Source organism: Chenopodium quinoa, unplaced genomic scaffold, assembly GCF_001683475.1.
Source record: "Chenopodium quinoa cultivar QQ74 unplaced genomic scaffold, ASM168347v1, whole genome shotgun sequence".
Lineage (NCBI taxonomy): Eukaryota > Viridiplantae > Streptophyta > Magnoliopsida > Caryophyllales > Amaranthaceae > Chenopodium > Chenopodium quinoa.
Genome location: NW_018743331.1, coordinates 1616815 through 1634424, shown reverse-complemented (window position 1 = coordinate 1634424; position 17610 = coordinate 1616815).

Genomic DNA, 17610 nt, shown 5'->3' with positions numbered 1-17610 from the left:
CACACTTTTATTATTGGCATGATTGAGAGCATGTTTAATTAAACTAAATGTTTAATTTGGTTTGGAATATAAAAAGGGAATTTTGTTATGGTTCATATAATTTTTATTGATGCTATAAGCATGAGAATTGAGCGATTAAGTGTCTTAGTACACAGGAATGAAATGTATTGCGGTGCCAAAGTGCAGTTAAGGTGTTCTAAACACCGAGGGATAGGATTTGCGGTGCTTTATGCGCTTAAGGTGTTATTTAACACCGAGATAGATTTAAAAGGGTTCAACATTAAATTTATGTGGTCACTAATTGTTCAAGAATTAAATTGGAGTGTTTGATTGCTTGAATGATTTATTATGATTGATTGTATTATGGTTTGTGAGTCATCACCAAGTCTAAAATATGTAAATCACGTAAAGTGAAAGAGATTACGCACCAAAACTCTTGGAACGTATATCCCTCGAGTATGAACATATGGGTGGAGTTATGCGACTTTATATTTGATCATAACTTCTACTGGAAGTACAGGACGCTATATTTTCCTTTATTTATTTTATGCGCAAGACGTCTACTCACTTTCATGTGGCATTTTCCTACCCGGTTAGCTCCCGGTGTAGTTTACCTCAATTTATTTGGGGCAAGGATTTGGTGGGAAACTTGTTCAATGCGTAATCAAATTAAATAAGCAATTTATTTAGCTATTTATTGGTTGGTTGTGTTGTATGCTTGTAAACAGGTGCAACAAGGTAAGTTGTGTGTTGATAGTATAGGATGAAAGCATGTTAGTGTGTACTGTATACGCTTATGTACTCGGCATTACTGATTGTGTGTTTTTATGTTTGTTTGGCCTTGTCTTTATCTTGGCCCTACGACGACCCATTTCTAATGGCGAGTAGTGGGGACAAAGTAAAGAGAAGCTTTTCAGGTGAAGAGGGATTCCTGTTTAGTTTCTATAGAAATATGATGTGGTTTATTGTTTTGATTATCATATATATTTTGCTTTTGAGACTAACACAAAGGTTTTTAAAAATTTGTTTTGGGTTGATAAAGGCCTACAATGGTTCCAAGTTATAGGTTGACTTCGTTTGACTTTGGTTTGGCTTTACTTTTGTTTGATTTGACTTTTTAAGTTAAATTGTTTTGAATGATTTTTGAAGTGAGTCTTCCGCTGTGAGTCTTTGATAATTGCCTTAACCGTTTTCACAGTGGCGGTAATGTTTTCGAATTTCTGAATTCGTATATTAAAAAGAGTAAAACAGGTATTTTAAAGAAAAGGAATTTCTAGGGTGTTACAACAACTCGCCCAGGTACGAAGTCAGAAAACCTAGTCTGAGTCAAAGGAGAAGACCCAGTCAAGTTAATACACACATCACGACCATGTTCCCAAGAATAAAGCAACGCATCTACACTTCTGAGGGCCCCATCGTTCCTCCCAAACAACCCAATGTCAACCTCTTTTCTGGCTGAAATCCCAAACCGATAGCATACATCAAGAAGGGTATCTTGAACAACATTATGATGATGTTTAATACCCATCCACCAAACTAGCACATGACACCGCATGATCCCCAAAAATAACCCCAACAAATACCCTAGAGCAGGCAGAGCACGGTGTTGAAATAGCAAACAAAGGAACACCCAATCGATAACACAGCACACGGAGATAAGTCCTAGCGTTCATCATCTAACCCAACCCAAAAATAAGGATCACACGTAGCCAAGTCGAGGTGTATTCTCCTTGTTGAGACCTCCACAAAGCTGACTGGCGAGGAGATAAAGAAAATGTGGATTCTGCTGAAGCAGTAACCTTTGTGAAATATATATCTGCCAATTTCTTCATAAGTTTTGGGGCAGCGACCTCGCTAGGATTACTCAAAATGTCACAATCAACATTTCTATTAAATAGACTCACCGCATCATCAAAGGCACGACCATGACCAACAATACCAGCACGCCGTAGAAGCTGAGTCTGCAAGCACTAGTAGAAAAACAGAAATGAGCACCGCACAATGCGCACCGGTTTTTAAAAACCGGTGCCAAAGAAAAATAGGCGGGATTGAGAGAAAGAGTAATCGCACCAGTTCCAACCAAACCGATGCGAAATAAAGTTATTACCACCGGTTCAAACCGATGCGAATTAAAAAAAAAAAACAGTCCCGGTGCGAATTCAAAAAAAAAAAAAAAACGTCTTCTCTTCTTCTTCTTTCTTTCCCCGAAATTTTCATTTCCGTTTTCCCTCCTTCTTCGTTTTCATTTCTGTTTTCCTTCCTTTGTTTTCATTTCTCTTGAATACCTCCTCTGAAGTTTTCTCCATATCTCCATTGAAGCGGATTCTGTGCTTTCTCCATATCTCTCCTTCAATAATTAAAGTGCGTGCTCTTAATTCTCCATTGAAGCGGATTCTGAGCTTTCTCACCTCCATTGAAGCAGCTTCGAGGTAAGATTTTTTTTTGTCCCTTTTAAATTATCGAATTCTAAATTTCGTAATCTAGGGTTTGTCGTTGATTTGATTTTCAGTATAGTAATTTTAGGGTGCATGTAATCTACGGTTCTTGATGTAAGCTTTCTCACTTGCGCGCATGGCTCCCCCTCAACCACAACGGACTTCTTGTCACGGCGGCACGACCTCGAACAGTCGACTTGGTGTCTAGCGAGTTTTCCTTTCCGGTTTCCTTTAATGCCTATTGCTAGCTTGCTGTGAATTACTGTGATTGTGAATGTTGTCTTTCATTGCTGTCAAAATTGTCGAATTGTGATTTGTGAATGTTGTCGAAATTGTCTAATTGTGAATGTTATCGAAATTTGGTATGTAAAATATAATGTGGTTGAATTAGTGATTAGCAATTGTGTTATAAATTAGTGAATAAATTAGTGAAATTACATAAATTACACTAAATTGTAAAAAAAATTAGTGATTAGTAATTGTTAGTTTGATTAATGATGCGTTATATTTTAGCAATGTATGTAGGTATTAATTAATTACTAACTTTTGTTTTTTGTTTTGTTTTTTCTTTTTGTTTTTTTATAGATTCATATGTGAAGCACAAGTCTAGCTTGAAGACTACATATTTAGCTCAAGTGGGAAGTTAGAAAGAGTACATCCGTTGTACTTGCTATATTGGTATGAATTATAAACTTTACTAAGCTATGTTTCTGTCTCTTTATCCATTTAATAAAAGTTTTTTCATGCTATTACAACTTGTGTATTGTTTAATAACAAATAAATACAACAATATATAAAAATGCTTGCATCATCATATGCCTAGATACTCGTTCAAGGCTTTCTCATTAGGAGAAAGTCTTGAATAGTCCCCAGTTAGCACTGTTCTTGAACCTTTATTGTCACTTAGGTGGTGAATGTATGTCTTTTTTTTTTCGATTTTAAGGAACATCTTGGCTTACCATTTCCTCCCTATGTTCTCTAGGTACATATATGGGTAAGTAATTATCTACATCGTATTCTTGGAGAACTGAGGGGAAATGCTGCCAGATTTTCCTTAAAATTGGAAAGTCGACATACATTCACTAGTGATATTAGACGTTCAAGGATGGGTTAGGTTGGAGTGATAAGGACCCTTTGGAAGCATGCATTTTTTTACTATATAAATGGTATATGCATGGTGTGTGTTTGAATTTGATTTACATATATAATATATGTAGCAATTATACATTATTCATAATATGTTGCTATGTTTAGAGACAATTTATTAAATGGAGAAGGTTCGTGGTTGGATGTATGGTAAACGTGATACATTGGAATTCTTTCATGGGGTTCAAGAGTTTTGTGAGAGGGCTTCATCTTATCAGCACAGAATGGGTGTTGATTGCCTCTATTGTCCTTGTGTTGATTGTAATAATGTGAAGGTGGTCAAAGTGTTGAAATCATTAGAGATCATGTAATTTGTCGTGGATTTAGGCTTAAATACCATATGTGGATTTGGCACGGTGAAGAAGGAGAGTACAATGGGGATGTTGATGGGAATGATGTGCATGATAGAAGCAATGAAATTCGTGTGGACGAGGAATACAGGAATGATGAATATATTATTGATAATGGTGATGAGGATGGATTTGAGGATGATCAGGTGGATGAGGTCGAGGATGAAGGGGTGGATGAGATGATGCGTGGTGTTGAAGGTGACGTGTTTGAGTCATTATCGGAGGCTTCTAAAAATCCTTTGTATCTTGAGTGCAAAAAATACTCCAAACTATCAGCCGTGCTAACACTTTTTAACATTAAGTCGAAGCCTAGGTGGACGGACACTAATTTTACTTCTTTGTTGACCGCATTAAGTGAGATGTTGCCTGACGGGAATGAAATTCCTAAGTCTTACTGTTATGCAAAGAAGCTCATGTTTCCATTTGGTTTGGAGTATAAGAAGATTCATGCATGTCCTAATGATTGTATTCTTTATCGAAATGAATATGAACAATTGGAGGAGTGTCCACGATGCAAGAAGTCGCGCTACAAGCGCATGAATTGCAATGTTGGTACGAAGGGACCTCCTGCTAAGGTGTGGTGGTATCTTCCCATTATTCCAAGGTTTAAGCATCTATTCTCAACACCAAAAGACGCTAAAAACTTAAGGTGGCATACAGAGGGAAGAAAGAAAAACGGAATGCTGAAGCATCCAGCCGACTCCCCGCAATGGAAGAACATTGATATGAAGTTTGGGAAATTTGGTGGTGAAGTCAGAAATTTAAGGCTTGGGTTGTGCACGGACGGGATGAATCCATTTGGCACTCTTAGTACATAACACAGCACATGGCCGATACTTTTAGTGATCTACAATTTGCCTCCTTGGTTATGCATGAAACGTAAGCATGTAATGCATTCACTACTAATAATGGGGCCAAGGCAACCTGGAAACGACATAAATGTTTATCTTGCGCCACTTGTTGACGATTTGAGAAAGATGTGGGACGAAGGGGTTTCTGTTTTTTATGCTCATAAGAATGAGATGTTCACATTGCGTGCAGCTCTTATGTGGACCATTAATGATTTTCCTGCATATGACAACTTTTCTGGGTATAAGAATAAAGGAAAAAAAGCATTCCCCATTTGTAATGATGACACACCAAGCATGCGCCTTGATCATTCTCACAAAGAGGTGTACGTGCGGACCCGAAGGTTGCTCAGGCGTGATCACCCGTATCGTAGGCAGAAAAAGGCTTTCGATGGGACAGCGGAAAAGGGGACTGCGCCTAGGCCATTGACTAGTGAGGAGGTTTATGCTCGAGTTAAGGGTATACAACAATATTTGGAAAAACTAAAAAAGTTGCGGACTCAACTGATCTCTTTAAAAAAGAATCAATCTTTTGGAAGCTTCCGTACTGGAAAGAACATGACATTAGGCATATAGAGAAGAATGTGTGTGATGCTCTTGTGGGAACGCTGATGAATATTCAAGACAAAACAAAGGATGAAAAGGGTGCACGGTTAGATTTGGAAAAGATGGGGATTCGTCCAGAATTGTGGGCTTAGGAAAAGGTTAGAAAGGGAAAGGAACAGGAAAAGGAAAATGAAATGAGTTCGAAAAAAGGAAAGGGGAAGAGCAAGGGAAAGGGAAAGGAAAAGGGAAAGGCCACGGATGCGTCGAAGAAGAAATATGAGGGAAAAGGCAAGGATGAAAAGGCTTATTTACCTCCGGCTTGCTATACATTGTCAAGGGTAGAAAAATGGATGTTTTGTGTATGTCTATACGGCATTAAGGTTCCATCAGGGTACAGATCTAACATGAAAAGATTTGTATCCTTAAATGGAGAATTGAAGCTGAAAAGTGTGAAGTCCTAAGATTGTCACGTTATGATGCAAGTATTCCTACCAATTGCAATACGTGGTATTTTACCGAAGCACGTGAGGGAAGCTATTACAAGCCTTTGTTCGTTTTTCAATACAATATGTAGCAAAGTGCTTGATCCTTGTACACTTGATGCTTTACAGGCGGATGTGGTTGTGACTTTGTGCAAATTTGAGATGTACTTCCCACCCTCATTTTTTGACATAATGGTGCATCTGATTCTTCATTTGGTGCGTGAGATTAAGTTGTGCGGTCTAGTGTTCATGAGGTGGTGCTATCCTTTTGAAAGGCACATGGGTACATTGCAAAATAAAGTAAGGAATCGGGCTCACCCGGAAGGAAGTATGATTCAAGGGACCGTGGGTGAGGAGATTGGTAATTTTGTGGCCGACTATATAGCCATTGCTGAACCTATTGGTCTTCCTACTTCTTGACATGAAGGGAGACTTGATGGTCATGGCACAATCGAGGTCAAAACGAATGTCACCTGACCGAGATAAGTTCTTACAAGCACACCTATATGTGTTGCACCATGTTGGAGATGTTCACCCATATTTAGACGAGCACATGGCTAGTTTGCGTGATGAATTTCCATCGAAATGTGAAAGGGCATTAATGCAGTTGCATAATAAGAGGTTTGTGAGTTGGTTTCGTGATCGAGTGATGGGTCAATTGAATGAGAGTGTCACTGATACAGTAAGGTGGCTTGCTTATGGTCCTAGGGATGATGTTCGCTCATTTGAGGGATATGACATAAATGGGTACACTTTTTGGACTGAGCGTTAGGATTTGAAATCTTCCTCGACCCAAAACAGTGGTGCAACGCTTGAGGCGTCGTTAAGGGAGTTTGCAAGTGCTAAGGATAAATCACCCGTTAATGCTGAGTTGTCATACTATGGTTGAATTCAAGAAATATGGGATCTTGATTATTGTAACTTTACGGTTGCTCTTTTCCAGTGTAAGTGGGTTGATAATATCAGGCATAATGTCAAATATGATGACTTTACTCTTGTAATCTTGGCCACCTGAATGATAGTGCGGAACAATTCATCCTAAGCTAAGCAAGTGTTCTACGTAACAGACCCAGTCGATTCAAAATGGTCTATTGTGCTAGTCGGCAAAAGAAGAATCCTAGGCATTGAAGATGTTGATGAGGAAGAATATGATACGTTTGATGATTCAGCACCTTTCACTGTTCCTAGACCTGTTGTATCAAATGACATAGACGACCAAGCAAACTATATGCGATCAGACCACAACACAGGACTATTAGATTGAGGTACTAATCTTTGTGATTTTGAAATTGTAGGCGTTGAAAGTATTATAAACGCACAAGTTAGGTGATTAAAGAATTATTTTGGTGAAAATGAATGAAAGTGTTAACTTACTTGCCCATTTTTCACATTTTCTTTTAATTGAATGAAGTAACTTTTAAAACATGTGAAATATGGAATAAAAATGACATATATGTTAACTTACTTGCCCATTTTATATGCTGATTTGTATTATAATTCATAAATTTATATTTGATTATAACTTTACCTAACAAATTTATTTATATTACAACTAATAACGTGTTATGTTTGTAATGGCAGGTATTTATATCTCATGGAGGACGATCACGGCCTTAATTATGTAGAGGATATGGAGGATGATGATGATGATTTCCATGAGGATGAGGACGAGCTTTATGATGTCAACAAGGAGAATGATTTGGGTGAGCCAGAAGATCAGGCTCAGGATGAGTTTGAGCGTAGGCTTGATGAATTTGAAATTTCAGCTGAACATGCGCCTCCTATTGAAAATGCAGTTTCTGAGACGGTTGGTGAGAATCCTACTCCCCAAACTCAAAGCCAAGACAAGGTCAAATGAATAGCATAGGTGGTGGAGGAGGGGTGAAGGCACCGGCTAAGAAAAAGGGTAGGGGTCCGACGACAAGTTTCAAGAAACCCGTCGGTCCCATGGTCTTGGAGTATGACAAGGTGGGCCAACCTACGGGCAAATGGCGTCATCAATATGCTGTTCACGTTAGCATATGCGCGCGCAAAATCCCCATTACACTTAGTTGGCGGCAAGTATCTCCAGGCTTGATTCAAACATTTTGGAATGATACAAAGGCAATTGTTTTGTTGGCACATTTACACAATTATAAATACCTTCACCTTATTGTTATTTAAAAGGTGAAACTAATAATCGCTTTTATTTGTGCTTGCAGAGTCTGTTTGATATTCCTAATAATTCCACCAAGCGAAGGGTGTTTGAATCTTTACTAGCGGAAAGATTTAGAGGCTTCAAGACAACCTGAGTTCGTGGGTGGATCACTAAGAGAGTTGTGAGAAAATCAAAGAAGAAGAAAGCTTGCAAGGGAAAGGATAATGGAGGTGGAAATGATGAAGTTATCGAGGAAGAGCAACTCCCATGGCAAAAATGCCCAAGCGTATCGAAGGATGATTGGGAAGCTTTCTTTCTTCAAAGAAGTCAAAAGGAAGCAGTTGTAATTTTGGGTAAATCTGATGACAATTGTATAATATATTGACTCTTTTTGAAGTAATGATACTAACATTTCTAATTATGTAGGAACTGTGGGAGCAAAATTCCAAAAATGCATTGCAGAGGCAATACACCCAACGTATGAGGTCTAAGACATTTGGTGAATGGAGGGAAACGTAGGTCAAGGAGGGAGTATACCCCACTTCGCTTCTAGGGTCATCCGAAGAACCCTCTGATTCCACGATCACTACGTTGGTGATTCGTGCTAGCAATTTCATTTGTTCTCTGCATGCGCGTGATAAGGAAACCGGAAAATGGGTCATCAAGGCTCCGGAAACCAAAGAAATGACAGATAAAATTGTGAACTTTATGAAGCTTTTGCATAAATATCACTATACAAAAACAGTAACTATATTCATGTTACCTTTTTTATTTTGCTACAGCTTGAGTACACTGAAGAATTGGTTGAAGGCAAGCTCGTCCCAACTGTAGAAAAATACCCTTTCACCTTGGCTTTGGGAAAGCCCTACCATCCAGGATGGGTATTAGGTGCGGGAGGGACATTGCTAGGATGGGAAAAGATGATGAGTGCAGAATACACCAAATCAGGAAGATCTCAAGCAAGTGTTAACTCACCACATGACTTGGATGCCAAGGTGGCATTAAATAAGGAACAGGTACGCAACGAGATGCGAGATAAATTCAATGCTTGGGCGAAGCAAATGAACTTGCCGAGCTTGCCGTTCCCCTCGACTACACCTGTCGAATCATGTAGTCACCCACAAGGACAAGGAGAAGATGAGATACATGAGGTAGTTTCAAATCTATTAGTTTTAGCATATTGAGTTACGTAAGATCTAAGGTTGGCTGCTGGGTTTTTTGGGTTTGTCAGGGTTCTGTTTCGGTGTTCTGTGCTGCTTTGTGCTGCCTGCTGTGTCTGCCTTGGAGTTGCTCTACTTCTGTCTGCTTCTCTCTACTAACTGTGATCTGGTTGTTGTGATGCCTTTGCTGTGTGCTGTTGTTGTGCTGGCTGTAATCTGGTTCAGTGCTGGGGGTAGCTGTGTTGGTCTGTGTTGCTTTGTGCTGCCTGCTGTGTCTGCCTTGGAGTTGCTCTGCTTCTGTCTACTTCTCTCAGCTGATTGTGATCTGGTTATTGTGCTGGTTGTTTGAGTGCTTGTTGTTGTGCTGGCTGTTGTTGTGCTTGCTGGTTGTTGTGCTTGTTGTGTGCTATTGCTGTCCACAATCCTCTAGTCTATTTCACAGAACTGCAGCAACCTGGCAATGCAGAGCACATATTGTTTCCTTGGGTCCTTGTCCTGTTCGGTGGGCTAGCCTGGGACAACCCTTTACTTAACTGGCCATTTTATTTCACATTTTTCGTACCATGATATTGATCGATTCAATCTATATGTTCTGGTTGCAGTTTTTGTTTGCTTATTTGTGTAGCTTTGTTCGGTGTTGTGGTGTTTTGTAGGCTTGTTTTTTGCCTTTGCTTGTTTTGTTTTCGGTGTGGGCGTGGTTTATAATCGCTTTGGTAATGAAAATTTTTCTTCCAAATTGGTGAAGGAAGAGACCCGTTGTGCAATTCTACACCCGGGGCTATCAAACAGTGGAGCTTTGCATTTGGTGGCGTGTGCTAGTGCACAACTAACCGACCTGTGGTACGGTCCATTTGTGACCGCTTAGGCCACAACATTACTCGGTGGGGATCAATTATGTGATTGCGGGGTTTCGGGACATCCAACTACCGGTGCCCGTAGAGGAGGATGGGATTATTACACTTTGGGAAGCAAAAGGTAGCTTTGTACAATGGCACGTGCTTGGGTAAGGTTGATCAACGAGGTAAGATTTTGGGTTCACTCTTTACTCTATGCCCGGTTGTCTTCCAAGAGTTGGATGGATTTCTTTTCTAACCAATTGCGTGATTTGTTTTATCAGATTCGAATAAAAGCCAAACTTCAAAGAGAAGGAGGGTGGAGAAGCCTAAAAGCATTGATAAACCTACAAAGAAGATGAGTGAAAAACGGTCGAAGAGTGAACAAGCGTCGAAGAAGAACTCTTCGAGAGGTTCAGCCGTGCAAGCTACTCCACTTATTGGAGGCACGGTCCTTCAATCACTCTCTAAGGATTTAACTTTTCTACACAATCGTGTTAGTATGTTTCCTAGTGACATTCCCATTGAAGTTGCACTACCTAAGGCATTGTTCCACTATGATGAGGATGCAATGGCATGGATTAGCAAAGAAGATGTGAAGGAATTTCTAAGTGGTTCAATGCTTAAAATTTCCCTTATTCAAACATTCATGAGGTAATTCAATGCCGCTTAAATTATGTTATTCAGATTAGTGGTGATTATCGTTTATTTTTCCATTAATATTCAATTATTATGCATGCAGAGCATTACAGAAGCACTTACGTGACATTGATTCTCCTTGTCAAGTTGGGTGGTTATGCCCCGAGCAGACCTCCACTACTAGAATCTTAGCCAACCACCTTGACGTGATGTACTATGTTGAACGGAGTATCAAGGAATCAGTGCGTGCGAGAGACAAGTTCATATTCGCCCCATGTTATGAGGAGTACGTCTAACCATGTCAAATTCATTTGTTTCCCCTAATTATATGTTGACTCCTAATTATTGATTTGTTTGTCTATTGTGAATTTATATAGTTTGCATTGGACCCTGCTGGTGATTTGTGTTTCCAATGACAAATCTTCCTATTTGATTCAGCTCGATTGCCTCAACCAAAAAAGTTGCTCATGAAGGCCATACTACAATAGTAAAAATAGCTACCTAGTGTTGATTATCATTACCTAACTCATTTATCAGTCATACTAATCAAATTTGAACTTACTTTTCTATAGTGTTATGAATAAGCTAAATTGTCGAGCACGTGAAGGTCCTACATGGAAATCACCGATGGTAATGCCACATGATATTGTGATTTTCGTAATAAACAATGCGTAAGATGTTTCTAATTTGCTATCCATGTTTGATTCATGTACTTTGTTCCTATACTAGTGCACACAACAAGATAACGGAGTTAATTGTGGCCTATACGTGATGAGATTCATGTTTGAAATAGTGAGTCGTTGTATGGACACACTATAGCTTAATGAGGTATGCCATTGACTTAGTTAATTAGCTCTTCTCATGTGATTTGATAAGAAACGTAGGAAATAGGCAAAGTAGTAGTCATATAGGCCATATTTGGGCCATTTTGGATGAAAATGCGTCCTAAAATCCTTGAATTGCACTTTTCATGTGATTTCAAGCCTTAGCCGTCTAAAACTAAGTAATAATGGCATGTTATGAGAAAGAATGAGTTCATTTGATAAGAAATGTAAGAAATAGGCATCCTAGTAGTGATATAGGCCTTATTTGGGCCATTTTGGATGAAAATGCGTCCTAAAACATAGTAATTTGCTCTTTTCATGTGATTTCAAGTCTTACCCGCCTATAACTAAGTAATATTGACATGTTATGAGAAAGAATGACTTCATTTGAAAAGAAATGTAGGAAATAGGCATCCTAGTAGTCATGCATATAGGCCTTATTTGGGCTATTTTGGATGAAAAAGTGTCCTACAAACCTTATATTGCTCTATTCATGTGATTTCAAGTCTTAGCCGCCTATAACTAAGTAATATTGACATGTTATGAGAAATAATGAGTTCATTTGATAAGAAATGTAGGAAATAGGCATAGTAGTAGTCATATAGGCCATATTTGGGTCATTTTGGATGAAAATGCGTCCTAAGCACTTGAAATGCTCTTTTCATGTGATTTCAAGCCATATCCGCCTAAAACTAAGTAATATTGACATGTTATAAGAAATAATGAGTTTATTTAATAAGAAATGTAGGAAATAGACATCCTAGTAGTCATATAGGCCTTATTTAGACCATTTTGGATGAAAATGCGTCCTAAAACCTAGTAAATTGCTCATTTCATGTGATTTCAAGCCTTAGCCGCCTATAAATAAGTAATATTGACATTTTTATGAGAAATAATGAGTTCATTTGATCAGAAATGTAGGAAATAGGCATCCTAGTAGTGATATAGGCCTTATTTGGGCTATTTTGGATGAAAATGTGTCCTACACCCTTAAAGTGCTCTATTCATGTGATTTTAAGTCTTAGCCGCCTAAAACTAAGTAATATTGACATGTTATGAGAAATAATGAGTTTATTTGACAAGAAATGTAGGAAATAGGCATCCTAGTAGTGATATAGGCCTTATTTGGGCCATTTTGGATGAAAATGCGTCCTAAAACCTAGTAAATTGCTCTTTTCATGTGATTTCAAGCCTTAGCCACTTATAACTAAGTAATATTGACATGATATGAGAAAGAATGAGTTCATTTGATAAGAAATGTAGGAAATAGGCATCCTAGTAGTCATATAGACCTTATTAGGGCTATTTTGGATGAAAATGCGTCCTACAACCCTTAAATTGCTCTTTTCATGTGATTTCAAGCCTTAGCCGCCTATAACTAAGTAATATTGACATGTATGAGAAATAATGAGTTCATTTGATCAGAAATGTGGGAAATAGGCATCCTAGTAGTCATATAGGCCTAATTTGGCCCATTTAGGATGAAAATGCGTCCTAAAACCTAGTAAATTGCTCTTTTCATGTGATTTCAAGCCGTAGCCTCCTATAATTAAGTAATATTGACATGTTATGAAAAAAAATGATTTCATTTGATAAGAAATGTAAAAAATAGGCAAAGTAGAAGTTAAATAGGCCTAAGTAATAAATTTTTGCCTAAGTGAACTTGTAAATGTATGAATTTGACTATTATTTGCTTGTTTATACTTACAAATAATAGAAACATTCTATATATTTGAGCCACTTATAATAAATCAAGTTTGGTATTTAATTTTTTAAAAATGTATTTATACATGCATATCCTAAGTAATTAATTCTAACATAATTTTTGTTTATTCCAAGTTTTGCAAGGTACAAAGAAAAGCTCCGTTGACAAGCAAGGAACTTAATGAAGTTTGAGACATGTTGGCGTCTTTCATCACCTTTAATTTATAAATGTCACTTCTATTTGAATTTAGATTTTGTTAACTTTATAACTACATTATTAATTAGTATTGTTTGTAAATGTAACACTTCTTTTTTTTTTTTAGGAATTTTAAATATGACACATCATTGTATTGCATTTGGAATTATTAATATCTATGTATTGTTGTTATTATTTCAATTTAGAAATTATTATTATTATTATTTTTAGTAGTATAATAATAATAATATAATAATTATAATTATTATTGTTATTATAATTTATTATAATAATGGTAGAACTAATGCAGGATGTACAGGTTTTTTATTATTATTATTATTAGTATTAATATTATTATTATTGCCAAAAAACAAAAAAAACAAAAAATAGATTTAATGGCACCGGTTAACCGGTGCCAATTGCATTTAAAACCAAAAAAAAAAAAGCACGGCATACCCTTTTAGCACCGGTTAACCGGTGCCAAAGAACTTAATTCGCACCGGTTAACCGGTGCTAATTTTTTGTTTTCGCACCGGTTTTGAACCGGGGCCAATGGTTTTTTTTTTGCATCCCTCCTGGACCGGTTCAAAACCGGTGCTAAAGGGGGATTTTGAACAGGTGCTCATTTACATTTTTCGCCTAGTGAAGCCACACACTGCAAACGAAAAGCGAGAACAGCATAATTCCGAACATCACTCGCGGAATAAACACCAAGCCCTCCAAAAGCTAAAGGCAAGGTAACAAGACGCCACTGCCAATCGCCAAATTCCGACCCTGAAGTAGTAACAATACGCTCCAAAGAAGAACGAAGAGCCCCATCAAAAGATCGTTGAGCCGCCTCAAAAACACAAGGAGGACAAGTACGCAAAGTAAATTAGAGCTTTGAAATGTCCGTACATGCCTAAGCAACAACTCACACTGAGGATAATCAAGCTTAGCAACCTTATCCATTAGTGAATGGTCTTGGTCACTCTCTGTATCACAAGCTCCCCACTAAAAACATACACTTATCTAGAGGCACATAATAAAATAATGCTGACAGAAGACAAGGTAAATTAATCTTGGAGTGCTTATAATGAGCGCTGATAAATAGCGTAGTAGTTGATTAAAGAAAAAAGCCCCGCGTTTCGAAATGTTTAATCCCTTCAAATTTTTACACTCCCGGCATTATACATTCCCTATACTCCTCCAAATATCAAAAAAATAAAAATAAAAAAACCCTAGAAGTGCTCTCTCTCTCCTAAAACGCTCAACCACACTCAATTTCACTCATTCATGGTTGGTTTATTATTTCTTAATTCTCTTAACAAGTAAGATTCTACCCATCCATTTTATTATTTCTCAATTCTATTGATTTCGTTCTGTTTCCTATGAATTTTGTTCAAATTTCTAAACTTTTGATGTGAATTCGACATATATTTCTATAATTGTTGATGAACGTATTCCCTGTGGCTTCACTATATACATGGCTATCGTTTTATTTATGTTGAATATGAGCGGATAACAAATAATGTCCTTTCTTGATTTTGCCCAACAATTTTCTTCTTTAGTTATTTTAATTTAATTATTTGCATATGATCTGATGGAGTGTTGAAATAGGGTATTAGAAGAATTGCTGGGGGTTTTCCAATTAATGGTTGGGTGTGAATTTATTCTAAAATGAAATACGGAGTAATTTAGAATATGTCATCGTCTTCGGCAAACTTTAATGAATTTGGGTATGTCGCGGTGAGTAATATTTTTTAAGTTAGCAAATTAATTATTTTTCAAGATTTTTTATGGTGAATTGTGATTAATAGTCATTTTTCAAGGTAATGTTTTTTTTTTTTTTTTTTTTTTTTTTTTTGGGAAATTCTCTTTATTGACATTATACTTTTTAATTTTTTCAGTGGTGAATTGCAAAAATTTTTATTATCTTTGGTAAACCTGAACTTTTGATTACCAAAGATAGTACTTATTTTAATTTAAACTCATTAACCATGGTTAGTTTTTTTTTTAATATTTTTTTATTAATTAAATTATTTTTATAAAATAAAAAAAATCCAACCCCACCCGTTGGTGCCCCAGCCAACCCTAGCCCCCTCCCCTCCGTCGGCGCCACCTCACCTCGTTGCCGGCACCCAGACGTCTTCCACAACGCCGGCGACCATCCCACACCTACTCCCCTTCCCCAAAAACCCCAGAAACCCTTCCCCCACCCCCGAATTCCGCCAGCCGCTCATTCCCCAAATCCGCAACCACCTGTAACCCCTCCCCTGCTGCCAGACTCCCCTTCCCCGATTCCCCAATTCCCGATTTCTACCCAAAACCCTAACTCTAAAAAAATCCTAAATTTATCTCTTGCAAATCCCAAATTTGGAAGATCGACTGCAAAGAAACCACCCATCAAATCTCGACGAAGAGAAAGAAACTCGAATTGGAAGCGAATTGATCGATAAAAGACGCCGGCGATTAAAGGTGAAGGTCAAAATTGAGGGCGGGGAAGGTGGTTAGTTGATTGATGCTGTTGTATGGTTGCGATCTTGGCTGTTGTTGGTTCAAGGGGAGGGGGAAGCCGGCGCGCTGACGAGAGAGGAGTTGGGTGCCGGCGTGGGTGGGGGCGGAGAGTGGTGGCTGGTTGGTGGGGAAAGGGGTGGCTTTTTTTTTTGTATAAATTTTTTTTTTTTGGAATTAAAGTAAAAAAATAGTAATAAAATAAATAAATAAACTAACTATAGTTAAATATTTAACTACAATTTATCATTAATGTCATGGTTGGCTTAATATAAAAAATTCAAGTTTACCAAAAAAATAAGAATTTTCACAATTCATTACTGAGAAAATTAAAAACTACAGTGTTACCAAAGAGAATTTCTCTTTTTTTTTCACAAGGGCTAATGACAAGAATCAATCCCAAGTTCTTTTGGAACCACTTGAGCTATTTCTCACTCACAATTTTCAAGGTAACGTGCGAACAATCAATTTGACAAACTTTGGAGTTGTTGACAAACTCTTTTGGTTATATATATATATATATATATATATATATATATATATATATATATATTAGTTAAGGATACTCCTAATTATCTTTATATATATAGTTAAGGGTGTAATATTAATGAAGTAAAAGGCCTGTAAAATAAATACTGAAATATGAGTTCAATTTTATACATGTTGTTACATGTTGTAAAATGTAAGAAATTTTTTCTATTTTCCATAGTAGTATATAATATCATATTGATGTTTGTAAAGTTGTAGATACAAAATTGAGTACCTATTACAATTGATAATTTTGTTATATGCTAGTTGCTTGGGGTGATATGTTAACAATTTTATTTTGTGGGTTTGTTATAATATTTTTAGTTTTTTTATTGATGAGATGGGTAGGGGTGGGTTTGATCTTGGGTGTTATGTTGCATCTTGAAACAATTTTTGTGAGTTTATTAACTTTATTCTACTAAAATATATTTTTACTTTATTTTAAGCTACTATGGTGCAATAGTGTACGAAGCATCAAGGATTGTAGGCGTGGATCTAATCTCTAGTTGAGTTGAAGTATTGGAGTAATTTGTCAAACAGGTACATAACTCTTAGCTTTATGGAGAAGAGAAACATCAAGTAAGTTTAGAGGAATTCAATAGTTATCAGTTCCTTAAAAGTCTTAAGCTCAGGGCTTAGGCTAATATTGTATTTGAAAAAAAGTTATATAGAACTAAATTTTTTATGTCTTTTATGTATGGTAGCTAGGAATGCTAGCTAGTTGAATCAAGTAAATGAAATGATAATACTGTGATCAAGGTTGCAACATGTACATTGGAACACAATATTTGAGATGCAGTATATGGGAATGGTAGAACCAAATAAGGTATGATGAGCTTTAGTCTTTAAACATATGTAAGTGTTATTTTCTCTTCTTACACTTTGTATTAAGTAATTATTATTATTATTATATATATATATATATATATATATATATATATATATATATATATATATATATATTCTAGAAAATCTCGATCTGAAATCTATAACTATTGAAGATGGATCAAAAATGACCCCATGAAGATGATCTTTATTTTTATACGAAGTACGAAGTATATTTTAGTTAAAGTTTATTGTGGAGCTTATGTTCTAGATAATTTTGCAAGTCCCTTATGAATTGAATTTATGTATTTTATTTAGAAACCTATCAGAATGTATTACATTAATCTTTATAAATTTTGTATTATCAAATCATTTATGTATGTACAATTACGTTTGCAATATATGAGTATTATAAGATTGACAATAAAAAATGGGCTATAAGCATTGTGCCACTGTTCGTTACA